This window comes from Sturnira hondurensis, unplaced genomic scaffold, assembly GCF_014824575.4.
Source record: "Sturnira hondurensis isolate 20B ecotype Veracruz unplaced genomic scaffold, ASM1482457v3 Scaffold0015793, whole genome shotgun sequence".
NCBI classification, from domain to species: Eukaryota; Metazoa; Chordata; class Mammalia; order Chiroptera; family Phyllostomidae; genus Sturnira; species Sturnira hondurensis.
The window spans coordinates 2,942,626-2,965,286 of record NW_028088424.1 but is presented as its reverse complement, the minus strand read 5'-3'; the positions used below and the strand labels follow the sequence as shown (position 1 = coordinate 2,965,286).

Here is a 22,661-nt window from a genome sequence, read left to right as displayed (position 1 = left end):
GGAGGGCACTGAAGTGCTTTTAAAGTATGTGATCTTTCATTTCAGTTTAGTTGTCATTTGCTGAGCTCCCACTCTCTGCCTAGCATTTACCAGATGCTGAAAGAACAAAAGAGGAAAAGATGCCAACCTTGCCATGAAACAGCACAGGAGATTGACACCACAAGCACCACGGGCAAATAGTGTGCTATGAGATTGAAGAGAATAAACAAGTCCTTCTCCCTGATGGAGATCATGGATGGAAGGCTTCTTGGAGGAGGTGACAGTAAAGACCATAAGTGAGCTTAGAATTTGGAAGAGGCAGAGGCCACTGAGCTTCATCCTTTCAAAAAAGTCAAGATGTTGATATTGTAGTCTCTGAAATAGAAGCAAGAGATACCAGCAGCAGTTGGGTCTACCTGTTTACTGTCATCACCATCCATCCCAGTGGGGACAGGATTTTCGGGCCTCTGCTCCATGAAGTTCACCCTGGTATGTTTGTCAGAATCACAGATAAGGAAGATGGGAGGGGACAGCAGAACCAGCCTTCCTGCAGGGAGCCCAGCCCCTGGGCAGAGTGTGGAGGCAGTGAAGATCATCCACAGGGCACCTCTCCCAGGTCGTGGCAGCCCTGCCTCCCAGGCCAGCACGTGCAGTAAACTCCAGACCTCCGCTTGTCTCCTGCCAGGAAGATGGGATGTTTTGCTTCAACCTGTGGCACACACCCCAGTTGCTGGAGAGATTGCCGCTTCCTGAGCCACAAATGTAATTAGACGATCACTTATAGAAAGTCTGAAGCAAAGGCAACTTTGGGGGAGAGAGATTTGTTTTTACTGTGTCGCTTTGACTATCAGCTGGGCATAAAAGGCTGCAAGGGAGCCTCAGCTTCAGAAACAGTAGGACAGGGGCCTCCAGAGAGAAGGCTGATGTCTCCAGACAGGGCTGGGGAGTGGTAGAGAAACCTCTTCTTCGCCTCAGAGACCTTGTGTTTCCTGAAGCCTCCCCAGCTTGCGGGGGCCATCTTCCTGCCACCCCCAGCCTTCACGGGGAGAATCAGGTAAGAGGGTATTAGGGCCTCGTTCAGACACAGCCTTGGTGGTTCAGGAACATTTCAGCTACTCTGTTGCCACAGGCCCTATTATAAAACAGGGTACTCAAACTTAAATATATCTGGGGGCCTGGCAGTAAATGTAATTCGAGTGAAACCAACTGGATGTAGGACTCTAAGGATTGGTGGGGAGTATGGTAAACTTAAGGGCATCACACCCTAAGTATCTGGGGCTGGATGGGTGACTGGAGGAAGGGGACTTTCAAGAGCCTTGGGGCTGTAATCTTTCAAACAGAGGCACCTGGGGAGAATATAAAGGTTGGGGAACACAGGACAGAGCTGTAGCTCCATCTTCCATCTTTCCCTTCTTCCTCCTTGGAGTACAGACACAGCCTCTTCCCCAAGAGCTGGGCACTCCTCGGTTAGGGAGGGCCTCTGCCTTCTGTAATCACTGTGTTTCCGTGTAAAAAGGACTGCCTCGGCTTGACCCCAGCTTATTGTGGCCTTGTGAGAATGTTGACCCAGTGTTTCTAAAACTTTGTGATTCTTTTTATGAGAAGCTAGAGATCTGCATTTTAATATAAAAATCTTCCAATTTTAAATACTGGTGATAAATTATAATTTTTCAACAGTGCTAGGTGAACCCAACAAAACGTAACTGCAAGATAACTATGGCCCGTAGGCTCTCAGTTTGCAGCCTCTGGTATGCACGGGATTAGCTAACTAGCACCGAGTCTTCATTGCTGGTGTGGTGAGGAAAGTGCCTGAGCAGTGGGCAGCCTTGCAAGTAAGAATTTTGCTAACCTGCGTGGCCAACTCTCATGTCCCCATGCAGTGAAATGGGTCGATTCCATGCTCTGGCCTGCCCAAAGTCCTTAGTGCCTTGGGGAGTGTGGCATGGGCCTCATTACGGGAGATAGCAAGCTGTTTGTCAGGTACACATTGGCTTAAGCTTCTTGGATGGCGACTGCGTGCGGGAGGGCGTGAGCTGCAAGTGAAAGCCAAGGAGCACTGGCCTGGGCGGGTTCTTCACGCACACTTGGCAGCTCCACCTGATCACGGGAAGAGCTTCCCCTCCCTCCTTTCCACAGCCATCAGCGCTCTCGTCAGCCTGTGCCTCGGGGAGCTGTCACAGCCTCATTACTGCTAATTCATCTTCACTTAGTGCATCAAAGGCTGATTTATCAAACTGGGTGGGCGCAGAGGAAGTTTGATTAGTGACATTATGTTGTTTGCCATGATGAGCTCAGGAAGCTTAGCTCATCTGTGCCCCGGGAGTCCCAAGGTGCGACCCAAGTGCTGCCTCAGAAATTCTCAGGATTGAAAGCCAGTGCGGCAGCTCCAGCCAGAAGGGCTTCCTTAGTGATTTTCCAAAGGACACCTGTCTCCCTCCTTACCTCCCCTGCCCTCTCCCACACTCCACGGGGCGGAGAGCCGAAGGCCAAGGAGGGCCTCAAGTGAGCAGGCTCCCGGCCCCACCCCCTTCCTCTGTGGCTGAGCGGCTCTCCTGCCTGGGAGTCCCCGTCGTCTTCACATGTAAGGAAGCCCTCCTGGGTTGGGGTTATTTGCCCCGCTGTTGACTTTGTGATCGACTATGTTGGGCTGCTGAACAGCGCATCCTGAGGTTCAGCCCTTCCCTTAGGCTCCTGGGGAAGAATGGGCTAGAAAAACTCCCGAAGAAATTAGCTTAAGAAGCAAAATTCCATAAGAAATTCACCAGGCCCGTGGTCCTGGGCTACACTCTGAACGTCTGGCCACCACCCCAGAGCGCATAACCCTCAGCATGCGTGGCTCCCCCAGTATCTGGAGGAGAGTGGGGGGGAAGCATCAGGTGTTTAAAGCAGCCCTTAGAAAGAAAGGGTTAAAAGCAAAAGGTTATGGCCAGGAAGTGAACAGGCTGGAGGGGGATTGTATACCAGCAGGTTCTGAATGCCCACTGTTGCCCATCTCTGGAAGGGCAGGAATGGAGGAGATGAGTATATGTAAGAAGTTGGATAAATTTAGGTTAGACCCAGGAGAGATACCCATGGAGCCTCCAGAATCATTCTCCTGCAGCTGATGTAGTATGCTTGAAAATATAGATGATGGTAACAATAAGAGTGACCATGTTGGATGCTAATATCTGCCATTTATTGAGCCCTTCCTATGAGCCAGAAGAGAGACGTAAAGGATAAAGCAGGGGACCCATCTAGAGACCTGAACTGCAGTTCTGGGAGCAAATGGCCCTGTGAACTTGGGCAAGTCCTTTCACTTTTGGGGTCTTTGTGTTTAATCTATAAAATAAAGAGGTTAGATGAAATCTTATCTAAGGTTTCTTCCCAGAATAAAATGGAATATTCTACATTTTTCCAGGTTAGCGCTCAAGAGACTATGAAAAACTGAGTGCATTCTATGGGCCAGAGACTAGGCTAAAGGCTTAATGTATTTCATTAACCTTCAGAGTAGCCCTACGAGGAAGGCAGTCTCACCTGTTCAGATCTATGCAAAGCAGCACTGTTGCTACCGGTGTCCACTGGCACCACCAACGCTCAGTAACATTTGTCAGACTAGGAGCCTTCCCAGTAGATGCTAAAGATATACAGCAGGTTTAAGACAACCTCTGCCCATCAGACACATCAGAGAGAGATGGGCCGGACACAGGAGCAGTAAGTACGAGAGAGCATGTGCAGACAGCAGTCGAATAGTATAGCCACCATCGCTGGCCGACGGCTCCCGTAGGCACGGTCAGTTTGGAAACAGCCAAAGGGAGGTCTCAAGTTCTAACATTTTTATCAGGTTTTAGAGTTCAAAAGTGCTTCAGAATATATCATTTTATTTGATTTTCCTTCACTCTGAAATTTGGTATGACTGCTTTCATTATTAAGTTATTGCTAATTATTAACTATTGAATTGCTAACTAGAGAAGTGGCTCATTCTAGGGAACTGGGTTACCCTTCTGTGTGTCAGCCAGCCACTGGCACACACTGGATGATTAGACAGAAGAAGCAGTGCTGACATCGCTCTGTCCCTCACCCAGTCCTCCCGGGCTCACCGTGGGCCTGGCCTGGCTCTGCCTTCAAGAAGAGAGACTCTCACAGCTGTTGTATTGTTAGAACTTACCAGCAAGGCTACAGACCAAGCAGGACTTCTTTTCCTTGAAGATTTAGAGGGAAAACACAAGGTTGCTACAAATCTTCATGGAGACTAACCAAGGTCACCTGCCAGATGCCCCCAACATCTCAGGGCTTGAGCTCAGGGCTGGGTGGTGGGCACTCCATACATGTTGGACGTGGCTCATTCTCTGTCTTGTGTGCAGAGGACTGGGGCCTCGGGAAAATAGGGGGTCTGTGCCTCTCGGGACGCCTCACGCAGCTCAGCTTCATCTCTCTGGCATGATATTAGCTGACAGTTACTAAGTGTCTACCATGTCCTGGCTCCTTCATTTGCATTTTCTGAGTTAGTTTTATAACCATGACAATGAAGAAGGAGTCGCTGTCTCCCTTTTACAGATGAGACTGAGGTCCAGAGTGACCCCACTGTCAAGGCCACACTGCTTGCAAGTGTCAGAGGTGAGACTGAAATACAGGGCGCCTGTCTGATTTTTTTTAAAGAAAGGCTCCATTTAGCTCTCAGGATAGAAGGAAGCTGCTCCCCTTTATATTCTGGACATCGAGGCTTAGAAAAACCTCAAATGTTGGAGACAGGGCTGCACAGGTGCGAGAATATGCCACACCAGTGGGCACACAGCTATCAGGACTCTGCCCATCGCTGTGGTCGCCCTTCTGACCTACTGTCACCGTGTGGGAGAGGAAGTCAGGGACTCTGTCCCTGCCCCCAGCCTGTCCTGGGGCAGGGAAGAGGCCTCCTGCTCCCTTCTGAGGCTATGCCCATGTTGCCCCTCCTCTGAATGAGGTACCAGGAGCTCAGGCAGCCAAGAGGCCCAGGCCCATAGTGCCACCCCTGTTGGTGGGTCCATACTCCATGGAAAGAAAGGAAACACAGGAGCAGCAGAAAGAAGTTGGGCTGAACTGGGCTGAAGGGAAGAGCCCACAGGCAGCCCCTGGGCTCAGATAGGGTTAGGTGAGACCCCATGTCTTGCTCACACTCCTCGGCTCTACCCTAAACCCAGCACATCCTGTCCTCAGAGCTCACTCTACTCAAGCAGCCTGATACCCTGGAGTATCCAAGAACGTCACTTTTTGTAAAACATCCCACTGCCCAGTGGCACTCAGGACTGTGAGGAAACTTGGGTGTGCCCTGGACTCCAATTTCCCTCTTTATAAGGCAGTGAGGGGTTCCACTGGGGGCCTCTGTGTACACCAGTCTGAGACCTAACAGCCTGGTGGGGTGAGGCCCTGGACTCGCCTTTGAGGGCACCATGTTTGTGGTTCAGATAGACATCTGTCCTTCAGATGGGCCGCATGCCTGGATTCTAACAACGTATCCCCTCCTACTCCCAGATCCTCATTAAACCCAGACTCAACTGCTGGTATACGGAACAGGGTCTGGGTTCTGGAGGCAGGTAGACCTGTGTTCATAACCCACTGCACTTGGGAGAACTTGGGTAAATTACTCACCCTCTTTGCGCCTGCTTCTTCCTCTTTAACATGGAAGTAATATCTCACAGGGCTGTTGTGCAGATTAAATGAAATAATAAATGTGCAGTGACTGGGATGGAATAGGAGCTCGGTAGCTGTTACTGTTGTCATTAGAGTAGATGTCTACCCCCATCCTGTCTCTACCAGCTGAGCCACCATCCTCTGTGAAAGAGGGGAGGTGGCCCATTAGACCAAAGCTGTCGTGTCTTTGAGAAAGGGTCCCGGAACTCCAGCTGTACTGGATAGAAGCGGAGGGGTGGTGTGGACAGAGGGAGAGTCTGTCAGGCCTGATAGGCAAGAAAGGAAGCCAGCACTTACAATAAGACAACAGGGTCAGCGAGACAGCCCAAGTCTCGTTTGCACCCATATTTGGGGAGGGAGGCTGTGGAGGCTAAATAGCAGATCAGACATTTTTTAAAAATTTGTTACAGAAAATTTCAAGCATATGCATTAAAAAGAAGAATACAGTGAGCCTCAGTGTGTCACCACCCAGCTTCAGCCACAATCAATTTATGGCAAATTTTGTTTCGTTTATATGTCCCTGGATATTCTTTCAAAATAAATTACAGAACTCATGTAACTGTATCTCTAAATATTTCAGTGGGTATGTCTAAAAAATAAGGATTCTTAAAAAGTTAACTAGAATGTCACTGCCACATCTAAACATTATTATCAATAATTCTTTTTTTCAATAATTCTTTAATATTAAAAATCTACTCTTCAGATTTTTAATTGTCTCATGAATGTTAAAGGTCTTTAAAAAGCTGCTTTCTTTGAATCAAGATTCAAATGAGGTCCACACTTTGCAATGACTGATGGCTGTTAAGTTGCTTTTATTACAGAATCCTCCCCCTCCATCTCTTTTTTTTTGTTTCCGTGCAATTTATTTTTGGAAGAAACCAGGTCATTTGCCCTGAAGCCTTTTTCACAATCTGGATTTTGCTGATTGTGTTCCTGCGAAGTTTTACCTTCATTTTGTCTTTGAGGTACCACTCCAAATAGTTATTTATTAGTGGGCATCAATTTAAATGTTGCCCCCACTTTCATCTTTGTGGATAAAGGTCCCCAGTGCCAGCTTCCCGGAGCTGGAGGATCGGGTGACATGGGGAGAGGGTCCCCAGCAGTGGGATGTTGGCTGTTATTTGGACTGGACCCTCCTTTTATGAACAGGGATGTGTTTTCATAAAGTAGAGCAATTTTCTGCCAAATAGTGAGGATTGTTTTTCCTTCTTCTAGAGTAATAAGTTTCAGGATTTGTCTGCCTCTTGACTTTCAAGAGCATGTTTTCTCAGTTCTTTTCTGAAATTAAAGTAAAGGTCAAGGAGGCTGGTCTGAGACCCAGCCCTCCCTCCTCTCCTGGCTCCTGCTGGCGAGTCTGGTCTAGTCCTGGTCTAGTCGGGCAGTTCAGGCAGCCTCCCAGGCTCCGTAACCTGGCCTGGCCCCAGGGCAAAACAAGCTCAACTCCCCAGTTCTTTTCTTCCAGGGGGAAAACTGAGGAGGGAGGGTAAGAGAGAAAAAGGATAAAAGAAAACAGTGCCAGCCTATGAGCTCTGTTCTGAATTTGGATCTCCTGAACAATTTCTAGTTGCTTCCTTCTCCCCACTGTGTTCCCTTCCTCTGGGAAGGGGCCCTGGGCCCCACGCCCTCCACCCTGCTACCCAGCTACCCAGCTACCCAGCTACCCAGCTACCCAGCTACCCTGCTACCCTGCTTCCCGGCAGCCAAGTTGCTGCTCCGCAGGCACGTGAGCTGCCCCAGTGATCTGCCCCTCCCCTCGCACAGTGTTGAGAAGGAGGATTTTTAATCCAAAGGCAGAGCACACAGAGAACAACAGTACTGCCACCACCCTGTTTAGCGGTACTCCCCCACCCCCTCTCCAGTGAGTCACTCTAGCTAACAGTTAATTAATTTGTGACACTTTGACAGTTTGCAAGGAGACATTTTATGGAGCCATCAAAATCCGCAGGGATGGAGCTGTCAGGCAGATATCCCCTCTTGGATTCACTGTGTCCCCGGACCCTGCCTCACCACATGGTACACCCCAGGGGCCCCTGGCCTGGAAATGAGAATGTAAAGTTCAGAAGTCCTTGGCAGTCCACACTTCCAGGGACACCTGGCCACCTTTGGGAGGTGCTTCTACTGGATGGGACCATCAGAGATGAGGCTCCCATCATGCTCACCTCTGGTCTCTCTGTGGCCACCATTCCCCAGCTGGATGAGGAACTGTGTGTGCTCCCACCTCTCACTGGGAGACCCCCACCTTACCCTGCAGCTCCTTTGATGAGCCAGGAGTCTCAGCAGTGCTCAGTGTGCTCACTGAACATGCTTTTTAGTTGCCAACTGGTGCTGAGTGAGAAAGGGGCTACGGGTCACCTTGGCCCGTAACTTCACACCCATACTGGGTGCTGCTAATCTAGATGCTGTGAAACCCCATCCCCAAGGGCTTTCCAGGAGCCCAGAACTATCCCCACCATATCTGTGCTTCCCATTGCCCAGAACTCTGGTAGTTTCCCCACCTCTACGTACACGTATGCTCCCCTTCACCCACGGGCATTCTCTTTCTCTTCCAATACTTACAACCCTGCATGCCCCCGTGATGGCCCAGCTGGAGAGCTCCTGGATGGACCCTAACCCGCGGGGCATTCAACCCCAGCTGTCACCGTGACTGAGACCTCATGGCCCACATGCAGACCTCAGAGGAGGCCACTGGTATCCTTGAGAAGGATCCAGAGAGAGAAAACAACACCCAGGGTGGAAAGGGACCCTGGAACTGGCTCCTTCGTGTTTGGAGGAGTAGCACCCAGGAATGCCTCTCATTTGTTGAGCACCTACCACTTCCAGGTGCTGTGCTGAGAAGTGAGAAGATCATAACAAGGCAAAATAATTATGATTCTTTTTTTAAAATTGGGGTAACATTGGTTAATAATATTATATAGGTTTCAAGCGTACAATTCCATACTACATCATCTATATATTGTATTGTGCGTTCACTACCCAAAGTCAGGTCTCCTTCTGTCACCATATATCCCGCTTTACCCTCTTCTTCCTCCCCCCACCCCTTCCCTCTAGTAATCACCATACTGTGTCTGTATCTATGAGTTTGTTGGGGGGGGGGGGGTTGCTTAATTCCTTCACCTTTTTCACCCAGCCTCCCCAAACACCGTCCCCTGTAACAATTGTCAGTCTGTCCTCTCTATCTGTGAGTCTGTTTCTCTTTTGTTTAGTTTTTTTTGTTCATTAGATCCCACATATGATTGAAATCATATGGCATTTGTCTTTCTCTGACTGGCTTAATTCACTTAGCATAATGCTCTCCAGGTCCATCCTTGCTGTCACAGAAGGTAAGATTTCCTCCTTTTTTATGGTCGAGTGTGTTCCATTGGGTGAGTGTATCAAGACTTTTTTTTACTCTCTCATCTACTGATGAGCGCTTGGGCTGCTTCCAAATCTTGGCTATTCTGAATGCAGTGAACATGGGGTGCATATAGTGTTTTGAATTAGTGTTTTGGTTTTCTTTGGATATATTCCCAGAAGTGGAATCACTGGATCATAATGGAGTTTCATTTTTAATTTTCTGAGGTAACTCAATATTGCTTTCCACAATGGCTGTGCCAATCCGCATTCCCACCATCCATCCGTTCACAAGGGTTCCCTTTTCTCCACACCCTCACAAGCACTTGTTGTTTCTTGATTTATTGATGACAGCCATTCTGACTGGTATGAGGTGGTATCTCATCATGTTTTAAATTTGCATTTCTCTGAGAATTACTAATGTTGAGCATCTTTTCATATGTCTATTGGCCATCTGTATGTTCTTTTTGGAGAAGGGTCTATTCAGGTCTTCTGCCCATTTTTAAAAATTGGATTGTTTGGTTTTTGGGTGTTGAGTTTTATAAGTTCCTATAAATTTTGGCTATTAACCCCTTATCAGATGTATCATTGGTGAATATATTCTCCCATTCAGTAAATTGTCTTGTCATTTTGTTGATAGTGTCCTTTGCTGTGCAAAAACTTCTTAGTTTAATGCACTCCCATTCATTTAGTTTTCTTTTGTTCCTCTTCCCCAAGGAGACATATCAGGAAAAATACTGCTATAAGAGATGTCTGAGATTTACTACCTATGTTTTCTTTTTGAAAAATTTTTGTTTATTTATTTTAGAAAGAGAGGAAGAGAGTGAGAAAGAGAGGAAGAGAAACATCAATGTGAGAGAGAAAAAGTAATAAATTGTCTCTCACACATCCCAAACCAGGGACCTGCACTAAAACCCAGGCATGTGCCCTGACCAGGAATTGAACTGGGGACCTTTCAGTTTGTGTGATGGTGTCCAACCCACTGAGCCCCACCTGTCAGGGCCCTATGTTTTCTTCCAGGATATTTATGGTTTTAAATTGTACATTTAAGTCATTAATCCACTTTGAGTTTTTTCTTGTGTATGGTATAGGAAGGTGGTCTAGTTTTTTACGTGTATCTGTCCGATTTTCCCAACACCATTTATTGAATAGACTGTCTTTACCCCATGGTATGTTCTTGCCTTCTTTGGTCAAATATTAATTGACCATAAAGCATAGATTTATTTCTGAGCTCTCTAGTTTGTTCCTTTGATCTATGTCTGTTTTTATGTCAATACCATGCTATTTTGATTACTATGGCCTTGTAGTATCATTTGATATCAGATAGCATGATTCCTCCAACTTTATTCTTCTTTCTCAAGGTTACTTTTGAAATCTTTTGTGATTCCATATAAATTTTTGAAACATTTGTTCTAGTTATGTGAAATATGTTATTGATATCTTGATAGGAACTATCTTGAATCTGTATATTGCTTTGGAGGTATGGATATTTTAATGATATATATCCTTCCTATCCATGTACACAGTATATGCATGCAGTTATATATATCTCCAATTTTTTCTTCAGTGTCTTATAATTCTCCAAGTACAAGCCTTTTATGTCCTTGGTTAAATTTATTTCTAGGTATTTTTTTGATAAAATTGTAAATGGGATTGTATTCTTAGTATGCCTTTGTGATAGTTTGTTATTAGTATATACAAATGCACCTGATTTTTTAGATATTTATATTTTATCCTGCTACTTTACTGAATCCATTTATCCATTCTTACAGTTTTTTGGTGGGGTCTTTAGGGTTCTTTATATATAGTGCCATGTTATCTGCAAATAGTGAGAGTTTTACTTCTTTCTTTCCAAAGTGGAGGCCTTTTATCTCTTCTTTTTTTCTGATCGCTGTGGCCAGGACTTCCAGTACTATGTTGAATAAGGAGGTAAATGTCCACATCCCGATGTTGTTCCCAGTCTTAAGGGAGATACTCTTACTTTTTGCCCATTGAGTATGGTGTGGCCTGTGAGTTTGTCATATATGGCATTTTTATTATATTTAGGTATGTTCCTTTTATTCCCACTTTGCTAAGCGTTTTTATCATAAATGGGTACTGTTTTTATCAAATGCTTTTTCTGCATCTATCGATATGATCATGTGATTTTTATTCTTCATTTTGTTTATGTGATGTATCACCTTTATTGATTTGTGGATATTGTACCATCCTTGCATCCCTGGAATAAATCCCACTTGATCATGGTGTATGATCTTTTTTATATGTTGCTGCATCCAGTTTGCTAATACTCTGTTGAGGATTTTAGTATCTATGCTCATCAGGGATACTGGCTTATAATTTTCTTTCTTTATAGTGTCTTTATCTGGTTTTGGAATTAGGGTAATGCTGACATCATTAGATGAGCTTGGGAGTCTTCCTTCCTCATGAATTTTTTGGAGTAGTTTGAGAAAGACAGATGCTAGTTCTTCTTTGGAAATTTGGTAAAATTCATCTGTGAAGGCATGTAGCCAGGACTTTGTTTGTTGGGAGTTTTTTGATTACTGCTTCAATTACACTACTTATATCTTACTATAGCTTTAATTTTAAAGTCTATTTAGCCAGATAAAAGTATTTCTACCTGAGTTGTTTTAGATTTTCATTTGCATGAAATTTCTTTCTCCATCCTTTCATTTTTAGTCTGTGTGTACCTTTTGTTCCTGGGTGGATCTCTTGGAAGAAGTGTGTGTGTGTGTGTGTGTGTGTGTGTGTGTGTGTAGTCTTCTTATCCATTCAGCCACCCTATGTCTTTTGATGGGAGCAATTAAGCCCTTTATATTTAAAGTGATTATTGATGGGTATGATGGGTTTGTATTTATTGTCATTTTATTCTTTAAAACTATGTTCCTCTTTTTCCCCTCCTTCTTCTTAAAGAAGACCCTTTACAATTTCCTGTACTACTGGTTTGGTGTTCATTAGCTTTTCTTTTCTGGGAAGCTCTTTATTTTTCCTTCAATTTTAAATGATAGACTTGCTTAGTGAAATAATCTTGGTTCTAGGTCCTTGCTTCTCATAGTTTTGAATATTTCTTGCCAATCCCTTCTGGCCTGAAATGTTTCTGTTGAGAAATTAGCTCACAGTCTTATGGGAACTCCCTTCTAGATAACTAACTGTCTTTCTCTTGCTGCTTTTAAGATTCTCTCTTTGTCTTTAACCTTGGACATTTTAATCATGATGTGTCACAGTGTAGACCTCTTTGGGTCCATGCTGTTTGGGATTCTCTGCACTTCCTGGACTTGTGTGTCTTTTTTCTTCACCAGGCTAGGGAAGTTTTTGCTATTAATTCTTCAAATTGGTTCTCAATCCCTTCCTCTCCCTCCTCCTTCTGGTACCACTGTGATGCTGATGTCATTATGCTTCATGTTGTCCCAAAGGTGCCTTAAACTATCCTCATGTTTTGGGGGATTTTTTTCTGCAGCTCTGATTGGGTGTTTTCTTCTACCTTATCTTCCAAATTGCTGATGCAGTGCTCTTTATCCAGCCTACTGTTTATTCCTTCCAGTGTATTCTTCATGTACTGTATTCTTCATTTCTGGCTGGTTCTTTTCCATGGTTTCTATGTCATGTTTCATGCTGTTAAAGTTCTCACTAAGTTTCTTGAACTTCTCAGTAAGTTCTTTGAACATCCTTATAATAATTTTTTGAACACTATATCTGGTAAATTACTTGCTGTCATTTCATTTAGCTCTTTTCCAGGGGACTTCTCCTGTTCTTTTTATTTGGAGCATGTTTGCTTCCCTATTTTGGTTGACTTTTTGTGTTCATTTCTGTATATTAGATAGAGCTGCTATTTCTCCCAGTCTTGGGAGGGTGGCCTAATGTAGTAGGTGGGACCCAGTGGTCTCCTTGTTCACTTGAGCTACACAGTCTGTAATGACCCTTGTGTTGGTTATGTGAGCCCTCCTGTTATAATTCAGGCATGAGTGCTATTGGCCTGTTCTTATGTGGGGTGGACCCCTAGGCTGGCTGACTGGGAGGATCCACTCTGACCGCGGTGTATGAGCTGCTGTGTGGGTGCTAACACACACAGTGGGATTTACCTCAGCTGGGTCTGGTGCCTGCCAAGATCTCCCTTTGGATATGCCACATGTGAAGCCAATTGGATCCTGCTGTGATGCTGTTTAAAGCTGGCCACTGGGTGTGTTGGTTTTGGGGCCTCTTGTGAGGGACTATGGTTCATGTCAATGCCAGACGCTGCCTGTAACTGGTCCTGGACAACCTGTTTGGAACTACAAGGCAATTGGCAGTTTGTGGCTGCCTCTGCTGGGCCTGGGTGTACATGGGAAGGACCAAGCTGCACACCAAGGCCAGCTTTCACCATTACCGAGCCCAGGGGCAGGTCAGCAAAAGTCTCAAGGTGCCTGGAGATCCATCTCCATCGGCCTCTGCCTCCTTGCTGTCTGTTAGGCTCAGTCACTAAAAGGGCCACTGATGGTGCTCAAGTCACATGAAGCAGGTTCTCAGTGAGTCACCGCGTAGGGGTGAGTGGTGCTGGCCAGACTGATACAGGTTCAAACTTGGTGCCAGTGCTGAGCCTGAGCCACTCAGCAGAAGTCCCAGGGTACACTGAGTCTAGCTGCCCCCTGCTGGGTGTCCACAGACCTTTGTGGTGGGGCAGGGTCTCAGGGAGTCATCAGGGTGAGGCCAACATTGTTTATCAAGCCCTAGCAGACCCAGATTTGGCCGTTTGAAGCGGGGGCGCCACAGCAGCCGGGCATGCGAGGGCGAACATGGCCCCTGTCCTAGAGCCACACCACTCAGTCTCCAGGTGTGATTCTTAAGCTGGTGTAGTTCACAGTTTGGCAGGAGAGCAGACACTAAACAAATAATTAAACAAATAATGACCTAATTACACCTGCGATGAGTGCCAGTGAGGAGCATATATACTATGAGAGCACTGAGCAAGAGGACAGCTCTGAGCTAGAGTATCAGGAAGGCTCTCCTGGCAAAAGGCTGACCCAAAGGGTGAGCAGGAAGAGGGCACTGAATGCCGCGACTGAATGCCGGTCCCTGGTGGAAGGATGGAGCCTAGTCTGGAGTTGGGACATTGGGACCCAAGGGGATGGACCAGGGGTGCCTGTGGTGGTAGGTTTGTGGCCTTTGTGACAAGAAGTTGAATGAGCATCCGAGGAGGGCTTCTCTTTGCTCTGAGGTGGGAAGCAAGGGGGACTGTCTGAGTACGTTCAACTTCAGCGAGTACAGGTTGCCAGCAGGGAGACATTTGAGCAGGTGACTGGGTTATGAACCTCAGGCTGGGCCACTGAGGGCCCTCAAGACTGTGCCCATCCTCTTGGCCCCAGCTGGGTGGAGTCAGACACAGCCAGAGAGCAAGAATGGGAGAGATTCATCCAAGCTGTTCCACACTTTCTGAGGAAATCGAGACAATTTCCCCAACTGCTGCCGGCTGCCCTGCAGGACTCCAGGTTGGACTAGGGAGGCTCACCATGCCTGGAGGGGGCACAAAGTGGAGATGGTGTCAGTGGGTGGCATTCCCTCCCACCCCAGGCCACTGGAGGGCAGGTTTCTCCACTAGCCTAGGTCTTGTTCACATCTGTCCCCCTTCAGCAGCGAGGGGGTGGGTTACTCTCACCATTCCCCTGAACTTTTAGTGCCATGGAATTTCTGGGAATGGACCTTGCCTGTGCCTGGGCAGGGAGGGTGTCCCTCTCCTTAAATAGGAACCTCCAGAGTGAATCCTGGTGCCCGAGCCAGTCAGTATTCACTCACCACCATGCCCCTAGCCTCACCACTGTACTCTCCCACATGTCTGGCTTGGGACTCTGGGAAAGATGTTCAGGGCAGTGGGAGGGGGTGTCCTGGGAGTGACAGCATCCATCGCCCCACCCTCGCTCAGGTAACCAGCTGCAGGTCCGCTGCCTGCTACTGCGAAAGCCAATAGTCAAGAGGCAGGTGCTGATGTAAAGTGGTTTATTTTCAGGTGCTGGCTGCCTGGAAAATGGGAGACTCATGTCTCAAAGCCCATCTCCACACCTCAGTGCAGGCAGAGGTTTTTCTGAGGAGGGAGAGGGGAACAGAACAAAGAGATTGGGGGAGGGGGTTGTAAAGTTCTCTGTGTGCAGGAGAGCACAGTCCATTCTGATAAGGCAAGTGACAGTCCCATGTGTGTCATCCTGGTTTAAATATCCTGGCTCCACAATCACAGGTCAGGGAAACTTGCGGAGCTGAGATGCTTGATGGTCAGGGTCTGCGTCTCTGAAGTCAGTTCCTGGGCTCCTTCTACAAACATGCTGTTCATCTACAAGCTGCACCTGAGTAACAGTCAGCACTCACAGACACACTGTCAAAAGAATGGTGGGGTGGGTTACAATTCCCCGCTGTTACAATTTTCCTCTGTTCTTCATTGCAACATTCCTCTCCATTCCTCCTCCTCTACCCCCGTCCACAGACCCTTCCCCACTGTCCTTCCCACCGCCACCCCAGGGCTTACAGGCCTTTCCATGGAGGTAAGATGGAACTATGCCTTCCACCCACACAGGGGCCTTCCCAAGGTCTGGCCCAGAAGGCCCTCTCTGGCCTCTGGGACTACCTGGCCTAGGGCTCAGGGAGCCGGAGGTCCTGGCTCCTGGGCTCCTGGGCTCCTGGTTCCTCGGTCCCCTACAGAAGCAGCCCTTGTGGGCAGTAAGCAAGGCATTATTCGGTGACTCTTCTTTTCCCTCTAGAATAGGAAGGAATGCAGATGTTTCCTTCCCTTCTTTTTTTCCCTTCCACCCTTTCTTCCTGCAGCTACGGGGGGGATCTGGGGAAGGGCCCACTCCCAAGACACAGCTCGGATCTTTGACTGGAGGAGCAGGGGTGGCTCAAATTGTGGGGCCTGAGGGGAGCCCTTACCCACTCACTCCCAATTCTTATCCAGCTTAAGTCACTCCAACAAGCTGCTTTTGAAATGCAAATGCAAAGTTCCCCCCCCCCCTTTTTTTTCAGTGAAATGCTTCAAGTCTTAGAAAAGAGGGGAAAATGATGTGTTTAAGACAGCTAGTGTCTCACCCGCCACGAGGCTGATAAGGGATTGTTAAATTTTAATTAGACAATTTGATTCCTTCACGTGCCAAACTTGCAGAAGAGGCAGCATGAGGGAACAAGGTTGCTTGAGTTTCAGACTGCACCAGGGGTTTCTCAGCCCCACCTCTGGGCCCTGGGCCCTGGGCCCCTGGAGTTTTGCTGGACGGTGGAATCAAATTAAAACCAGAGAAAAGGAATCCTCTCCTCTCTCCTTTGGGAACAGGCAGCTGTTCTCCAGGGTTCCAAGCTGCCTAAGATACTGACCACCCCAGCAAGCTGGTGAGCAAGAGTGACAGTAGCCTCCCAATTTTTCCTGAGAGAAAGTGTCAGTGTTAGGGAACACACTCAAACTGTGGAGGTTTAAAGGCCTCGTCCACGTACCCCCCAACCCCAGCATACTTGCCAGAAGCTGTTTCTATTTGTAGGCTGGATGTGAGCCCATCTCCTTGAACCCAGAAAAGCCGGTATTCATGCTGCCTGTCATCTACTAGACCCAATAAGCAGAGACAGGGATTGAGTCTTTGTGGGCACTTTATTCAGATGCCTGGCGATCTGAGAAGGCCGTGTGTTTGTGCCCTAACAGACAATCCTACATTTCCTTTTAAGCCAGGTTTTTCATAAGGGGCAAAAGTGTAGGTAAGGGGTTTGGGATTCAAGGGAACAAAGTATAGGTAAGGGATTTGGGACTCAGGAAAGAGGTTCATCAGATAAAAGCTTCAGTCCAACAATTTCCCTAACATCCTTTCATCCACTGACCAGTGATTTTCCTGATCTGTGTCCTGGGCAGTGGACTGTCTCTCCCTGGAAGACAATGACTTGGACACCACCTCGACTGTTTCTGGTCTTTTCTGGAGCACAGAGGTCAATCACTTGGGGTCTCCTGGAGTCAGGGTGGGCTATACCTGCAGTTGCTGAAACAATAGCTTTTTACATACATTTATTACTAGGCTTATTAGCTATTAGCTGAAACTAAAATGTTCCAACTCTTGAGTCCCCCATCAGCCTCACCACAACACCTACTCCCCTCCTGTCCCAGCTCCCAATTCCTGCCCCAGAGCCAGCAAGTTTTCAGATTAGGACACACACAGAAAATCGTGCCATTTGTAAGGCACCAAATATAAATGGCAGAGGAGCTTGAGGCTGGAAAGGCGAGCCCCCCATTTCTCTTGCCCAGGTAACACCTCAGTTCGTCCCATATGTCTTGTTGGAAAGCCACACCCTGGTGACCTCATCCAGACCTACCCACCTCCCAAAGGCTACCTCCAAATACCATCACGTTGGAAGGGAGGGGGATAGAGCTTCAAAAGATGAATTTGGGGGTGCCTTTAGCAGCAAGGTTAGATCGTCCATTTCTCTCGAAGGAGATTGGACTGTGTAGCTAAACCACTAAAATGGGAAGAAATGGCAGTGACCATGGATGTATTTGGTGCTTGCTAAATGCTCAGTGACTGGGGACTGTGACTTGGAGCTTTTATACCTGAAGCAGGAACCACCTGAGAGAAACATGAAGGTGAGTCATGTATGGAGGTTAGCGAGCAAGTTGATTGTATTTTCATAACTTCAAATCAAAATGCTTACTCAGACAACAGAAAAAAATTAAAATAATGTGATCTTATATATCTGAAAAGTCTTCTAACTGTTAAGAATAAGTCACCTTGGGTTGTACATTTAGCCAATCTCCATTTCAAAGCAAAACAAAAGAAAAAACACAAGACATTTAGACCATCCTGGCGAGGCCGGAGTGCTGGCTGCTGCTGTGTGGGCTTGGCGTCCCCCACTGACACCAGAGGGGTATTGACTTCACCTGGCTTCTCTGGGCCGGGCCAGGCCAGGTGACCTGGTGCTCTCCCCTCCTCACAGGCAAAGACAGCCTGGATAGAGAAGCTTGGAGGGTAGGGATCTGAGGGGTCTTCCGGGTGCCTCCGGAGGGAGAAAGACCACAGCGTGGCCTCGCCCTGCTCTGTCTTCCCACGGGTAGCAGGAAGAGGAAGGGGCGGTGCTGGAGCAGGGTCAGGACCCCTTCCTCAGGGCTCCTGAGGAAATGCAGGTGGGGAAATGCCAGGAGCCAACTGTATTTCATTCATCCTAAGCTGAAACACACCCCACCAACATTTTAATGTCTCTGAAATCAGAATTCATTTTACAATTGACCCTTCTTAGAGCTTACTGGGGTTTGATGGTACTTTTTCCCTAGGATTACAAGAAACAATGGGGCATCTTACACTGCATTCTGTCTCAGGGCCGAGGAAATACAACTGCTATGACAGTCACTGACCACAGGGCAGGTGGGCTGCGTGGGCTGAGTCTGCCAGGCCAGCTGGTACCCCATCCCAGGGGTCGCTCACATACACGCTGCAACCAGGGCTCAGGGACGCACGTTGCCTTTTGTTTTCCTTTTCATTCTTTTGCTTGGTTGGTTTTTAAAGTTAACTAACATTCCTTGAGGGTTTATTTGTGCTGGCCACACATGCATCATCTTACTTAATCCTCACAATGATAATTGCTGTCTCCCTTTTGCAGATGAGAAAACTGGGGCTCAGAAATGCCAAGTAGCTGAGATCCCAGAGCCAGTAAGGGCACAGTTGGAGTTTGAATCCAGGCTGTTTGGCCTCAGCCCCTGTGTTATACTAGTACCTCTCATGCCTTATCTGTGGGAGTGGATTTGCTGATGCCTGGATTCCTGCTCTGCTTGGTACTGTGTGAGAGCCAGCCGGGCAGCCCCTGCCAGTGAGAAACGTTAGCCCCAGGTAGGAAGGGTGTCCAGGACACAGAAGACAACCCCCTACCAAGATGTTAATAAGGTCTTTAGGCACTTAGGCATTTTCCATGATTTCCCTTCTTTTTCTATAATGTGAACATATTAACATTTGTTTCAGCAAAAATCAACAAGAATGAGAATAAATACCAATTGGAAAATTAAATGTAACAGTGAATCCTTGTCCAGCATTGGGTGAAGCGACTCACAGTTTCCCTGAGGAATGGGTGTTCACCCTGGCCCCCCCTCCCTGACCTACAATGTTCATATTTGCCATCTAAATTGTACCCACAATTTCAAGTCCCAGTTTAAGTTTACCCCCTCCAGGAAGCCTTCCATGAACACCCCAGCCAAACCCGTGTGCAGCCATGTCCTCTCTGATTTCTGAACATCCACTGTAGTGGGTGCTGTGAGGTGCCACCCAGATCCCCTGTGCAACTAACGTGCTCCTTCCCCAACTACTGGGAGTGTCAACAAATGGCAGTTCACAGTTGGGTCCACCTTCTTGGTGATTGCCCACTGCTGAAGAGAGACGCCTTTCTCAAGTCCACACCCTTTCTCTGGGACAGGCCATGACTTATGAGAGGGGACAAAGGCCTGGCCCTGTTGCCCTAATTCAGGCAACCAGGCAACTCTGCAAGGCTCCTTGAGGGGGGAATACCTGAGGCCTGTGGTGTAACTGCAAAGCAGCTTGACTTCTCTGCCCAGTCCTGCTTCCTTCACTTCCCTGCAAGTCTTGAGCCCGAGAGCATCCACGATAAGTTTCCTGCATGCTCATTTCCTCCTCAGCCTGCTTCCTGGAGACGCAACATGCAACACCCGTGATACTCAGGCTGCATTACTCTTGTCACCTGTTCATCAGGTGGCCTATGTGAATAGTTACTTTCAAGTGTGCGTGTGGGGTTCTTCCCAGGTGCACTCACAGAGGCTTCGATTCAGTTCAGCAAACCTCTGTGCATCATTACTGCCTGCAAATCACAGCGTTAGGAGTTGGATGAGAAGAACGAACTAGTATGCTCTTTTGATTATTCCACGAAGAAGATGGGGCATAAGCAACACATGGTGTAATCTTGAGATGCTAATCCCCCAGTGAAAACAACAGACTCACAAATGGGGTGTATTCCAGAGCAAAATCGTGAAGCAATGCCGTAGAAGCCTTAAGGAAGGAGGAAGAAGGTCCAGCTAGGAAGACTTGGGACAGGCCCTAGAGCAGGAGGATTCTGGGCAAGTTTGTCGTGAAGGAGATGGAGGGACTTGCTGACTGGAGAAAAAGGAAATGAAGTTTTCCAGATACTTTTCTGATTTGTATGGTGACAAGCCTCAGAGGTTGTTTTGAGGATAAGTGAGATAGTATATTAATAATAGAAAAGAACTTGGCAAACTGTCAAATTCTCTACAAGTAGACAAAGCCATCCTCACAGGCAGGCTCAGGATGGTGCTGCAGGAACGTAAGTCTGGTTGGATGTAGAGAATGGGTTGGTTGGGGATGACAGAGACCTGAGAGGCCCCATCAGATGTCACAGGCCCTACCCAGAGAGGGACTGAGGGAGTAGGAGGAAGTACAGAGAGACACCATTAGGATGCTGGGTAAGTGCTTGTGCCTTCCAGGTCTCCAGGCCTCCAACACTTCTTGGCTCTGTGCTTTCTTCCCAGCAGGCTCAGTGGATGCTGAGTAAATGACTGACAGCAGTAGCCCCTGTTGCCTGGTCAATACACACATCCGGGTCTCCTGCTGTGTGCTCCTGTGGGAAGAGGGCCCACTCGGATTACAGAAGATAGCATCAATAGGACACAGTGCTTCCCTACCTCGAGTGGGAAGACTTGTTGCATGGGTGGCATTCCATGGCGTCCCGCATGGAATTAGGCATTTTGCTTTCCCCGGAGACTCCAGAGTGGTTGTGCTGGGTGGGTTATCTATCATTCATGCTCCTCTGCTGATAGCTGGCATAGCAGGTATGTCGGAGAGGGATGAAGGTGCAGAGGGGAGCAGACCCTTCTCCCAGGTCAGAGGTGGGGGGTCCCCTCTGACCTGTTTTGGCTGATGTGCCCTCCGCCCTCATTCGGGCACATGTTCATCCTGAGTGGCATAAATCGGTGCATTTCAACCTACTTGGGTACCACAGCACCTGAAAATCATGGTGTTTTATGCAGAATGCCTTGAAAACTGATAAATTTAATTCTAGTGTGTGAAGTAGGAACACTTTTGTTAAAAGGAAAGCCGACTCTATTATATGTGCATGATGTTTCAATCACAACCAAAACACGGGCTGTCAAGCTCATCAACGCCTCTCTAGCCTGCCTCTGAGGCCCTGCTTCCTTCTCTCAGTGAGCAGCGCTACCAGCCTCCCAGAAACCAGTGCAGAAGTTCAGACTTATCCTCGACATCTTAACTCCCTGTCTGCCCCCAGTGCTTCTCCTGCCTCACATCTGTGCAATGGCCAAATTCCATGAACCCGACTTCCAGGTCAGCTACCGACTCTGAACATTTCTCTGCATTCTCCTCCCCAGTACTTTCATCTCAGCTACCACCACCTGTTACCTGAATTACAGCCACACCTCATATCCCCCCGAGGTCCCCTCTACACTCTAGCAGCTAGTGACCTCTCTCAAACACCAATCCAGTGGAGTCAGTCCTCTGCACCCAACCTTTCAGGAGCTCCCAAGCTTACAAAGCCCCATCTGGCCCACGAATGGCCCTCCAGTTTAATTTTCCCCATTGTCACCATCATGCCTTACACTTTCTGCCTAACAGAACTATTTGCTGTTTGGGACTGCGTTGTGTTCTGTCTGGCTGGAACATCTCCCTCTACCTCCTAGGTTGCCTGGCTAACTCCTCCTCCTTCTCAGATGACACTTCTTTCAGGACGTTTCCCCCCCATGGAATGGGGTGCCCATTCCTCAGGGCTCTCAGTGCACATGTGCAGACCTCATCATCTCGCTCTGGGGTTCTTGCAATAGCCTCCCAGATGGTGTGCTGCCACCTTGCTGGGCCCCACACAACCCATTCTCTACACGACAGTCATAATCTTCTCTCCGAGAGGCAAATCTGATTGTGGTGTTCCCACTGCCATTAGACTCAAGTCTAAACTGCTGGTATGACTTGTAAGGCCCTCTGTGATCCTCTATGGTGTCAGCTACTATAGCCTCCCCAGTTTAACTCATTCCAAGTCCCTCCACGCTTCAGCTAGCCCAAGTCTCTTTCTGCCTCCACCATGGCACCTGCTCTCTGGCTCTGTCTTTCCCATATGCTAATTCCCTTGTCTAGAACCTTCCCTGGCTCCCAACTCTTTACCTGGCTAATTCCTACACATCCTTCAGGAATCTGCTGAACATCACTTCCTCTGGAAAGCCTGCTTTAAATCTCTGAGCTGGGTTATGTGTCTCTCTCCCCCATCCATTTCCTAGTGCCTACCACTCGCAGATTTAATTGCTTGATTAATTGGCTATTGTTGATTTTAGATTGTGAATTGGAAAATTATGTATATTTTGTTCCTACCTGTGTTTCTAGTACTATGAGAACAGTGCTCAATAAATATTTGTAGAAGCAAGAATAAGTGAATGTATATTTCTATTTCTACCATTAGAAGCTGGACCTCCTCGTGGACTTAAGTGTGCGGTGAATGGGATGTGCTCGATATGTTTGTTGATTAAATGAATGAATGAATGAATGCTCAGCTCTTCTCAAGCTCATTTATTTTATTTTACGTCTTAAAAAATTATGCTTGCTCATTTGTTTTACTATCTGTAAGAACTTGCTACAAAATCGTGGCAGCAGGCCTCAATGTTTTAGGAAAATTTTTAGATGCAAAACTTAACATTGCGTGGCTGGAGAATTCTCACTATTAACTTCTAATGGTTGGTGTTAGCTCCAGAGTCCTCCACGGGAGGGAGCAGGCTT

The 22,661-nt window shown here is 47.4% G+C and overlaps 1 protein-coding gene across 1 annotated transcript in view; it reads left to right on the top strand.

The window, feature by feature from the left end:
• The window catches only part of DRD2 (dopamine receptor D2), a 69,462-nt gene that overhangs the window by 33,158 nt on the left and 13,643 nt on the right, over positions 1–22,661 (top strand). The window lies entirely within an intron of this gene.